General features: G+C 38.8%; 1 protein-coding gene across 6 annotated transcripts in view; it reads right to left on the bottom strand.

Annotated features, from left to right (window-relative positions):
- The window catches only part of TLR2 (toll like receptor 2), a 321,825-nt gene that overhangs the window by 292,881 nt on the left and 16,696 nt on the right, over nt 1-12,248 (bottom strand). For 3 of the 6 annotated variants that reach the window (XR_011205421.1, XM_069242846.1, XM_069242872.1), the window contains exon 2: nt 3,890-3,958. The exons of 2 other annotated variants lie outside the window; for them this stretch is intronic. The gene's annotated coding sequence lies outside the window, so the exon portion shown is untranslated. The remainder of the gene's footprint in view (nt 1-3,889; nt 3,959-12,248) is intronic. One more of the 6 variants, XM_069242854.1, reaches the window with a different exon arrangement.

Genomic DNA, 12,248 nt, shown 5'->3' with positions numbered 1-12,248 from the left:
GAGATCATGTCATGAAACCAGAATACTAGTGGGATAACAAAGGTAGCGGAAATTAGATATTTAAGGTTAACGATTACTCAGGATTTAGGGAAAATAGCATCTGCAAACCATGAAAGGCTAGATTGTGAAATTGATGGTACTGCTTCTTCGCCCAGATGAGACAGAAGTGGGGTTAATGTTCAGAACGATGTGACCAGATTCGCCAGAAGAGGGTTTTTTATACAAATATGGGACACCTAAATAATTCAAAAAGGTTAGGCTGAAATACTTGCAGGCAGCAGCCAAAATGTGGTACGAGATCAGATTACTTTTGGGTATAGGCTATTATAGTAAATTGGCACCAATATGTGATTCCCTGGGGACTCCAGGGTGTCTGGTCAACAACCTCATGAAGCCTTTGAGACAGAGTGGCATAAAGAGTTGGGGTCAGTTGGTGAACGATGGATCAAGACTATCCTGGGACTATTGGAACAGCAAGACAAATAAGTCCCTCTCCAGATTTTAAATCTATGAAACAAATGCATGGCTTAACATCCAGTGTGGGTCTGAGACTAAGCCCAGACAAATGGAAATAGAACTTTAAGATCATCGGAATTCCCTACTCCCCATCTATCAAAAGGAGCCAGATATAAAGCAGGGGTAAAGGCGAGGTTGGTATGTATGAGGGTATGCTATGAATGAGGGTAAGTTCCTATATGTGTCTGCTGAGTGGATCCCAAACCCTCAAGCAGTGTAAGGTGTCCTGATTCAGGTATGTGCCAATGTATCCGCTTTTGGCTTCCCAACTAAATTCCATATTGATCTACAAGCTACCAAAGTGTCCATTTGTTCCCAGTTCTCGTCAGTGAGTAACCAGTCTGCAATAACCCAGCGCTGCACTGCTTTAAAGTACAATTAAAAGTCTGGGTGTGCTAAACTTCCAGCCACTTTGGGAAGTCGCAATAGTTTGTGGCTCAGTCTCACTTTAAGGTCCAGCCAAACAAAGAGTAGTATCACTGTCGTGAGTTTAAGAAAGAATTCTCCTTTCATATGAACTGGTATCACCTAGACTAGCTGCAAAATCTGCGGTAACACAGTAATTTATTCTCCCTAACCAAGACACAAAACATGGTGATCATCTTTTTAGATCATCCTTTAAAGTTGTTAAAAGCTGTGGCTTGTTAGCTGTTACAGATCAGAGGGTTTTTGGCATGATATGTATGTCCAAGTATTTATTTAATTTGCTTAACTATCTAATAGAGGAGTCTTCGACTTGGATAGCAACTTTGTCCAGGCAAAAGATAAGATTAATGATCACTGATTTGAAGTTTTCTATTTTAATGCCTGTCATTTCCTCAAATCCTTGCAGTGGACATTACAATGGTGGTAATGATGTAGCCGGTGACTTCGAGGACAGAAGGATAGCATTCACAAAAAGCATTACTTTATGCTCTTCCTGGGAATAAGGTATGTGCTCAGGCTATCTTTTTTTATCTTGGCTGCCAATGGTTCTGTGCTGAGTGCAAAAAGTAAGAAGGAGAGAAAACACACCCAAGGTCGGTGCCTCACTTCAGGAAGACTGGGTGTGAATATATTCTATTCACGTTAACCCTTGAGGTAGGGAACGGATAGCCTTCCATCACCATTTTAATGTGAGCTGGGCTGAATCCAAACTGCTGCAAGGTCTTCAAAACAAAGCACCAGTCTAACTGGTCAATAACTCTCTCAGCGTCACATGCTGCCAACAACAGCAGGTATGGCCACCTTCTTGTTTCTTTCAGTCAAGTGAGGACAGCACTGTGGGTACGGCCATCTTCTTTTTTCTGTGAGGTGGATTATTCACTTAATGTTATCATGCATTTGTCTGCCCTGGTTGAATCCAGACAGATCTGGATGGATTAATAGTGGAATAAGTAGCTCTAGTTTGGTTGCCAATTTTTGTATATAATTTGGCATCTTGGTTTAAAAGTGCTATGGGTCTGTATGACGCACAGCGTGGGGCATTCTTTTCCTTATTTTAGAATAATAAAGATATTTCTACATTGTCAGGGTGACCTCTTTAATTGAGTTAATGAGTATGGTTAAGTGGAGTATTGTTTATAATCTTTTTCAGTTTTGTTTCAATGTTTTGTTCCAATAGTAGATGCTCTGTTTGGCTCAGTGTCTTAATATTTGCTAATGTTCCTATGCACCTACCTCTCATTACAGACCCAAAGGCATCACAGTTACAGGCAGGGCTGGTGTCATGAGAGTGATTGTTTTGGTAGGATTTGGTGCTCTGTACTCTTAGCTCAGCCCTCATTACTGAAACTATAAGGAATACTGGCGGAAATATCCATTGTCCTCTAAGTGGTCCAGGGAGAATATAATGGAAGATAGGGTCAGTCTATTCTACGTCATAGTCTATTCTAGAGTATGTCCTATGCTTATGTGAAAAAGAGTGTAATCCATTTGGTCTGTGTGCCTTTTTTGCCAGGGATTCCTCAGTTCCATATCCCTTGATGTATTTTTAGCTTCTTGGAAAAGGCCACTGAGTGATTGGTAAGGTCGCAAGACCGATCCAAAGTTGGATGCCACACTGAATAAAAATCACCTGTGATTATAAGATCTTACCTAGCTAGGTCACCCAGTGTATTAAGAAATGAAATGAGGAAAGCTTCCTGATTTGAATTAGAGGCGTATAATGTGGCTACCGTAAGAGCTTTATAGTTAACTGCCTTATTTATCAGGTTTTTGGAGAAGCCTAATGCAGGCCGAAAAAATAATTACTCCCCATTGTGCTTGGTTCTGGTCGAGGAGCAAAATACTAAAGGGTATGATTTATTATGCATGCAAAGTTCTTCCTCTTTATGAAGGTGAGTCTCTTGTAGGGAAATAAAATCATAGCAGCCTTCCCACAGATAATGCCAGACGTTAGTTTGTTTGTGGAGTTGAGACCCTTAACTTTTAAAGATATCAGTTTAATAGTCATATGTAGGATTGATAAACATGCTATGCTGTGGCTACTGGCCTCCCCGAGTGTCACGAGGATTGAGTTTGTTAATGCAGAAGAGATCCATTAGTTCTCTATTCCTACTGTGTCTGCCAATTCCCACCAACCAATGTATAGCTACATACACTATAACAAGCTTTACAAGATCATTATACACTACTTAAGGAAGAAAAAAATAATTACAGATGGGGAAGTGCATCTGATGGCTGGCACCCCAAGGGTACTTCCCACTATAAACCACCCTTAGTGAGCCCAATGCGTTGCACTATAAGTGATATTGCATCCCCACAGGCTCCTGGAATTCCTACTGTTAGCTTAATGGAAAGGGGGAGAAAGCCAGACGGCCTATTGGCCTCATTGACCAGTAAGTTAATCAGAGTTCAGGCCTCAATCGACAAAACACTTTGTACCCGAGCCATTTTCTCCATAATGCCCTCGCCACCTTCTACCACCCAGTAATCTGGGCATCTAATACACCTCATCAGCTCAGGTATTTGGACTGGGCAGTTTTGATAATGTAGATATATCCTGACCTTTTTCATATAGAGAGTAACATAAGTTTGGGTCCAATCTCATGAAATGATCCTTGCAGCTTTAGACTTCAATCTCCTTTTGTTATGGTTCTGTAACTTCTACTTGAGCCACAGTGAGGACAGCAAGGTATATCGTCCTGCAGTCAGGAGCATTAAGCTCTTTCCCCAACCTTGTAGCTGAATATCCGAGTTTATGATGATGCCTTAAAAAAGCATTCTTTTCTCATGAAACATGTTTAGGCTATCAGTAATGAATTAACAAGATTATTACACATTGTGCAAGTTGCATTGGGCTTGACCATACATTGCAGCTCCATAATATAATTACACAGCCATCTTTTCAAATCAAAACTATCTTTCAAAAGCAAAATCATGTTGCATTTACCTGGCTCTGGTTTCTTCCACTTGTACCTTCAGTGGTGAACACCTCTTGATGTAGTGTCTTTCAGAGCTTCTAGGACAGAAATATACGGTAGCTATATCAGAAAAGATGAGCGAACAGGTACTCCTGCCATCATTAAGGCAAAAAGATTACCCATTGCACTGCATGATTTCACTGAGCACGACGATGAAAGCATGGGATAAAAATGTCTTTATGCAAATGACTGCTTCAGGATGTTGTAAAGGGATGACGACAACATGGTCCTAATTGGTCCCACATTACAGTTCTCAGGAATGCTTTTAGAGTGTGCCTCAGGGATGCTTTTAGAATGTGTATTACTTTCCCTGTGAGACTGCTACTTCACCAAGTCGATGTTCCCATGGTGGTCTTATATCAAAGACTCCCTGTAGAGCACAGATAGAAGTGATGATCTGAACATTGTAACTAGTAGCTCTGCTTCATACAGGAAGAGGGCTTTAACAGCAGCCACTACATTCCCCAGGATGAGAGGCTGTGTTAAAATCTTTGCCTTGGTTTCATGACAGAGGCCTTCCTCTGCCTGAGACAAGCATGGAAACTGTCCTTCCTGCCTCAGACTCCTTAAGCCACTTAGGCTGGATTCAGCAGGACAGGCAGTTGGCTGAGAGGCACAGCAACACACAGTCACACTGATGACCATTACCTGCAATTGTGAGGTTGTGTGTCTCTAGAACAAGAAACGGAACTTGGGGAGGTTGTTGTGGTGTTGTACTTTGTGCTGAGAATTTTAGATCTCTTGGTCCTTCTGCACACATTACCCACATATCAAACACCATCATTTAGCATTAGCCTACCCCACATATACGACCACTTCAGCATCACACTCCACATGATCACTCACACAACACACACATACACACACACACATCACATAAACCTTCATAACCAATCAGAAATGCACATACAGTGACAAAATCTTGCACCGCTTCTGCTAGTGTTTAATTTTTTCTCAAAAGGAGAACAACATGCAGTTTGGATACCCATGTGGGACCTGTTCTGTGTCTCACTAAGCCTGAAAAACCTCATTGCTACGCAATATCCATAACAAATGGCACTGCCAATGTTTGTTTTATGCCTCAGTAAATTTTATTTTCCAGTTTCACTCTGTTCCTGGTTTTAGAACAGAGTGAGATTGCTTTTGGGGATGAAGGAGTTATTAGTTATTTGATAATCATCTTTGACCAGCAGTGCACACCTTAGCAAACCATTAACCTGCTTGCTGGAAAAGGAATGCCATATAATGCTTGTGAAACTGAAAAGCTGCCTAAGGGTGAATGCGCAGACTTTGAGGGGGCATCAAGCCACGCAAGCATAGTCAAGATGCAATGTATTAATTCAAAGGAATGCTATGAAAATCAAATTAAGACCTTATGACAGGCTTGGCAGATGTTGGTGTTGGGATAGCAGAAAGCCTGAATTCCTGATTCCAGCTTGCATCCCTGCACCAAACTCCGGGAGCTTTTAACCTTTCTCCCCGGAAAAGGTAATATCGCTGCATGGACCCTGCATGACTGTTTTTACATGGTTTGCCACTAGAACAAACTTTGTATCCATTTGTATAATTTGTTCACACCTATATTCACGATGTCCTAATGCAATGCCTTTATTATTAGGGCAAGGACTCTAAGGACATGTCTTGAATTCAGCATCCATTACTGACAGCGGTTCCGGTATAAAAACGTGCCTGTTTGCAAAATGTAACTATTTGTGGCTACCTAAAATACTTCAAACAGTTTATGCAAATACATACAGAAGCCTTAAAGTATGATTGAAAAAACATTTAGCTAAACTGTTCCACAACTTTAAAAACAATTTCTTTCAGGCATCATTTAGTAAAAAGTGTTTGATGCATGCTGGTATTTCTTTTTTTTTTTTTTACAAAAGATTAATACTTGATTACCAGGGCACAACCATTATGGGCAAAACTATGTGAAACATGAAAATAATTTGGAACCCAGTTATTAAATAAAGCCACAAAACTCAATTGTGGCTATGGGTCCTTGCATTCATCCAGATTTGTGACTTTCATGGGTTCACAAGCGTTTACAGAAGTAGGCCTGGAAATCGTACTCCTAGCAAACTTTTGTGAATTCCATTTTCATATTAGCAAACATACAGATGCATATTTGCTCATGTGAAAATCTGCTGAGTAAGTCTCCATTTCCTTTCCCTACACCCCCTTTCTTCTTGCTGGGAAAATGGTTTTACTCCTGCAACTGTCAGCAGTAAATGTCTAATCTTTTCCAGTGTGGAGTGCCATTGGAAAAGAGTTGGTAATATTCTTAAGCACGTTTAGTTATGGGTGTGCACATTATAAAGGGGCTATACAACACTTAAATTAGCACTTCCAGCCAACTTTGAACCCCTCTAAGTAGTTTCGCGGAAATATGGCAAAATCAAAGCCTTGCTAGACTCCAGACTCTGATATAATGTGAACCTTGGCAGAATCAGAGAGGTTATTATCAAAGCTCAGATGCAATAATATGCTGTCATAATATGATACCTAACTACATAGCACCAAAAGAAACAAGTGGACCTTTTTACAGGACAGGTAGCTTTCTTAACTATCCCACCCCTTGGACAAGTAGATATTTTATGATTGGTGCAATCACTGTTGTGTTCAAGATACTCATATTTTTTGCTAACTTATAAAAGTTCAAAAGAGGGTCCAGCGCTCTTTTCCTAAATGCCCTACTTTTTGTGGAATGTGGGTTACCAATGAAGTGTGGACCCCCTATATAAGCCTCGGAGTATAAGTTTCAGTAACAAGGTATTGCTAAACCCATGTAATCGGTTAGTTCATAGCTTCACTTTCACAATCCAGTTTATTTAGTAGATCCGAGATGCACAGATCCCCAGAAGCCAATAAATATACATTGATAAGAAACAGAACTCATTTTTTTGTCATAAGATCCAAGGGTGATTTATTGTAGAATACATGGATGGCCACAAGCCAATATGATGTGCATTGGTAGTAAGCAGATGCCAACACGTGTTTCGCCCCCTAGTGGTATGTAAACCTGGGGCTTTCTCAAGGCTGGAACTTTTATAAGTTAGCAATATATATTCTCTCTTCATAAGCCCTTAAACTTTTTCATGAAATATTATAATGGCAGATTATCGAAAACGTCGTGAGCTAAGGGACAGCATACTGAACCAAGTCTTTGACACTACGGGTGCAAGCTCAAGTCGCAATAATATGAATAATACTTTTTCATCTAAAAATACTTTTCAGGCACTCGAAAAAGCAGTGAAAAAGGAAACCTCCAAATGGTGGGAAGCCGCTTCCCTTAAAAAATACATTGAACATGATCTCATATCTAGAGGCCTTAGGATCCTTATCTTTCCACCGATTGAGACAACATCCCAGGAAAGACTGAAACAGTGAGAAGTGAACTTACACACAGCCTCAAACAACATGCTACGCATGCTGGTGGAAATAGCACAGGAGGAATATGAATCTTATTGAGAGGAAGTTGATACATTTAACAAATGAATAGAAGAGGCTAACTGGGGCAATATCACCAAAATAAATTATGATATACTCAACAAATTGATAGATGAATATGAGGAAGACATAACTCAACGCAAAACAGGAAATTTAGAAGAGACCTCACTGATTATCAACAGGGTAGGGTGTATACCTTTGGGTAGAATTATGACAATGTCAAGACTTATATACTGACAGCTGAGGCACCTAGCTGTTCTGAAACAATACCCCCGTCTCATGTGGATTCAGTCAATGAACCTGTAATACAATCCAATACTCATAACACCTTGAGACCTGGAGTACATTTTTACGAGGAGGCACGACAACACCATTTAGGTACGGCACAAGACAACCGCATACGACCACCCAGTTCTACAACTCAGGAAGTCAGTACTTCGAGTATACAGACAAGAGCCCGCAGCAAGGAGGCCAAGAACAAAATCTGAACGAAGAATTAATTTCAAATCTATCCAACAAAAAACTTTCTAGACCCCAGATTCAAATATTGTCTAAGGGACTCTCCTTTAGTCCAACTGCTGAATGGGATTTGGTCCAAACTAAAATCGATTTATTTAAATTCATTACGTAGAAAATTGAAATTAAATACTTTCTTTTCCACTCGGGAACTACCGAATATCAAGGATACATTTCAACCTCTTATCAGTAATCTAAATGTACAAGATTTAGAATCTTTTCACATACTTAACAATGGAAAGAGAGGACCAACCCATCACAGAAACAGCACTAGAACTCGGGATCGAGACCTCATATTCCAAAACTCTAGCTTTACCCATAAAATTAACATTTACACTCACATTACCAGCTGGCAACACAATTGACCTCTTCTTTACGTCTATGATGCAAGACCTTGATCGAGAATTCAAGAAATATGCAGCCAAGAAAAAATATCTATTGAGGAATACCAACCATCCACAACGACAAGCCTTATGTGACTCACGAAATGAAAGGTCAATCATTATCAAGGAGGCAGACAAAGGAGGTAACATTGTCATCCTTAATCAAGAAGACTATGTAGGGGAAGCATATCGACAATTGAATGACAGTACCTGTTATGTGAAATTGCCTAACAATCCAACCCAGAAAGTCCAAAATAAATTTAAAGAACTTTTGGACCTTTGGTATTTCAAGGAGCTATTCACGCTGAAAGAAAAGACTTATTTATTTATTAACCACCCGACTCCTCCAAAATTGTATTTGTTGCCCAAAGTTCATTAGAGCGGTTTTCCTCCTAAGGGTCGACCTATTATTGCTGGCATTAATTCAATCTGTTCCAACTTAGGCAACTTTATTGATCTTGAATTACAAACTTTTATGCAAAATCTACCATCTTTCATTCAAGACACAAAAGACATACTTCAAAAATTACAGAATATTGACTAGCAGATGGATTATTTATTAGTGACAATTGATGTGGTTAGTTTATAAACCTCAATCAAACATGAAGATGGTACTGAAGTGGTCCACAAATGTTTATCTACTCATTCAGTACACTTTCTTGACCGAAACAATATGATCCTTGAAATGCTCACCTTTTGTCTCAAAAATTATTTCTTTTTGTTTAAAAGTGAATATTATCTCCAACTACAAGGTACTGCAATGGGAGCTCGCATTGCTCCACCGTACGCCTGTATCTTAATGGGAGAGGTGGAAAGACATTGGTTGTGGAGTGACAAGACGGACAATCTGACCAATAACATCATCTTCTGGGGTCGGTATACAGATGATATTCTATTGATTTGGCAGGGCCAGGAGAAACACCTATGACATTTTCTGAAGACGCTCACACCCAATCGTTGGAACATTGAAGTTACTTTTCAAATTTCTCGCAAAACTCTTGAATTTTTAGATCTGACATTGTATATTGAAGACAATAAACTGCACAGCCGTCTTCATCAAAAAGAAACAGCTGCCAATTCCATTCTCCATGCATCAATTTGTCACCCTCACAATATAATAACCAATATTCCTTCTGGAGAATTCAGACGGGATCGACAAAATTGCAGCAAAAAAGAGGAATTTGTACAACAAGCACTGGAGATTTCACAAAGACTAATTAAGCAGGGCTATCAACCATCACAGCTTAATCATACACAAACGCATTTTGGAAATACAGATCACAAAGTATCTTGTATAACACCAAGTCCTGTGAAGTTAAATCACCAATTCGCATTATCACCAAATTTAGTAATGGCCATCAGTATGTTCGCAAATTATTACAAAAACATTGGTCTTTGGTTACTGCTAATCCATCAATCTCTGGGAACATATCACCTTTTCCACAAATATGCTATAAAAGGGCACCGAACCTAAGGGACAAACTCTGCCCGTCGTTTCTTAATGATAAAAAAAATGTGCAACGTTTTCTTTAACCGGCTTCTGGCTTCTATACCTGTGCCAACTGTTCCATTTGCAAACTTGGTTTGTCTAAAACTAAAACAATTAACATCAATGGTCATGCCCTTACAATAAGGGATTTCATTAACTGTGACAGTACTAATGTAGTATATCTTGTTATTTGCCCTTGTGAAAGACATTATATTGGGAGCAAGATTAGACCCCCCCAAACAAAGGATTCAGGAACATTTTCGTAATATACAAAGAGATGACACACATTTTCCGTTGGTTGAACATTTTGTATCATGCCATCCACATTCCAGGTCCTTTTCTTTTTGTGGTTTAGTTCAAATAAAACATCATCCCCGAGGAGGAAATTTAGAACTGAAATGATATCAGAAAGAAAGTTCACTTATTGTTCGCTTTGACACTGTCCAACATGGACTAAACAAAGAGGCAGAATGGCACTATTGGCTACTTTGGTTACCAATGAATATGTAAATTATATCATCTGATCTGTTATGATATATGTTGTTCAATATTTCATTGGTTATAACACTATTAGAGTATAACAGAGGTAATAGTAAGGGGCCATACTTGGATCACCGTACTTATCTATTTATTCACTATTTTATTAGGCCTATTAATATTATTTTTTTAGGTTCACTATTTTCTTAGGTTCACTATTCCTAAGGTTCAGTATAGAATTATAACACATCTTCCCTTTACACTCAACCTAATATTTCCAATTTGTTTAGCAATTTATGAATAATGGAGCATGAGGATCTATGAATTTTGAAGCAGTAGGACAAGCATTAATCCAGTAGTTGGACTAGAACAATTTGGATATTATCAATCTTTATTCATTTTTCCTTCAAATTTGGAATTTCTGACAGTTTTTTCCACAATTGTTAAATTGTCTTATATGTCATATATTATCTTCAGCATAGCGGTTATCCCTATTATTCAACCTATTTGGACGTTCGTTATTCATTCTAAGATTGCCGCACCCTCCTCGTAACCTCCTTGATTAATTTCCTAATATTTGGGCAAGTGTCAATATCCGTCTGGTTTATACTGCCCGTTCTTGTAAACAGCCTATTTTTACTTTCTTTACTAAAGTATTATCTGTGTTAGGAATCACGTTGTTGTTTTACGATGATATTGGTTTCCGATTTTGTAATGTATTTGCTGCTGCACTGCTGACGGGCGTTCCACAGCTCTCCTATTTCAGACTAGTTGTGATTAAAATAGGAATAAGGTCCTAGACATTTCATCCCCAACATGGCTACCCCTGTGCCTTCCGCTAAGGTGGACGACAATATTGTTTTCCGATTTCATAATGCATTAGCTGTTGCAATGCTGATGGTCATTCCACGGCTCTTCTATTTCAGGCTAGTGGGGACTAAAATAGGACTAAGGTCCTAGATATTTCATCTCCAACATGGCTGCCCCTGTGCCTTCTCCTTAGGTGGTCGAAACTGATGTAGGACATATTGCTCTTTTGAAGAAAATAAAAATGGCTTCGAACCACAACGCCCACTTCTTAGTTTGATGATTTCTTGTCCTGGAAGTATTTCACTGTCCCAGGATTTACCCCATAACATTGATCGTGAGTGATTGCACCAACTCAAGAGATTTGTACAGCCTTGTTAGAATCTCTTTATAGTACTTAATATGACTTGGAGTGAATACTTTGCTAATTGTGTTCCTTGCTTGCACATTGACTTGTTATATATAATGCGCCACTCAAACAATCTCTCTGAACTTGGATCATCACAATTATACTAATATTCCCTAAGTGATTATGACCTCTTACACAGATTGCACTTGTACTACTTATGGGCAGTGAGATCTATTCAATTGATTTTTCTTTGTGTATATATACACTAGGGATGTATGAGTACATTTGGATTTTTTTGTTATTCTTCTATTGTACTGTGCCAATTGTGTACTTGCTTCTATAAGTCTTATGAGCTGTCTAGCACATGGAATTATAGAAACCTTCATAAGCATAACTGTGTTCTTAATCATTTTCTATTGTTACAGATGTGTTTCTAGGTTAATCCAATCTGATAAAGAGACCTCATACATATTTATATTAGGATTACTTGAACAGGTATTATATCAGTTCTTGATATTTGGATCTGGGTCAATGGTTACATGGGAGATTCTAAGATCAGCTTGGTGTGGGTCACCCGTTTTTGTTCCTTTGTCATAATAATAAAGCTTTCTATCACTGAGGGGGTTGTGCTATTACTGAAAACAATTAATTTATTTTTCTTTCTCGCACTTTCTTGGGGATTATCCCATACTATTTTGCATGATCGCTTATATTTGCTAGCACCCACATCATTGTATCATCCTTATTTACATTTACCTTTTTTAGACGGTATTTACACGGGTGTTCCATTAATTTGGTAATTCTATATATATATATCACTTCATGAGATGGCTCTTTACTAACCAGATGTTTGG

Source organism: Pleurodeles waltl, chromosome 1_2 (genome assembly GCF_031143425.1).
Source record: "Pleurodeles waltl isolate 20211129_DDA chromosome 1_2, aPleWal1.hap1.20221129, whole genome shotgun sequence".
Classification (NCBI taxonomy): Eukaryota; Metazoa; Chordata; class Amphibia; order Caudata; family Salamandridae; genus Pleurodeles; species Pleurodeles waltl.
Note: the sequence above shows the minus strand (reverse complement) of the source record. Positions and strands in the feature narration are given on the sequence as shown.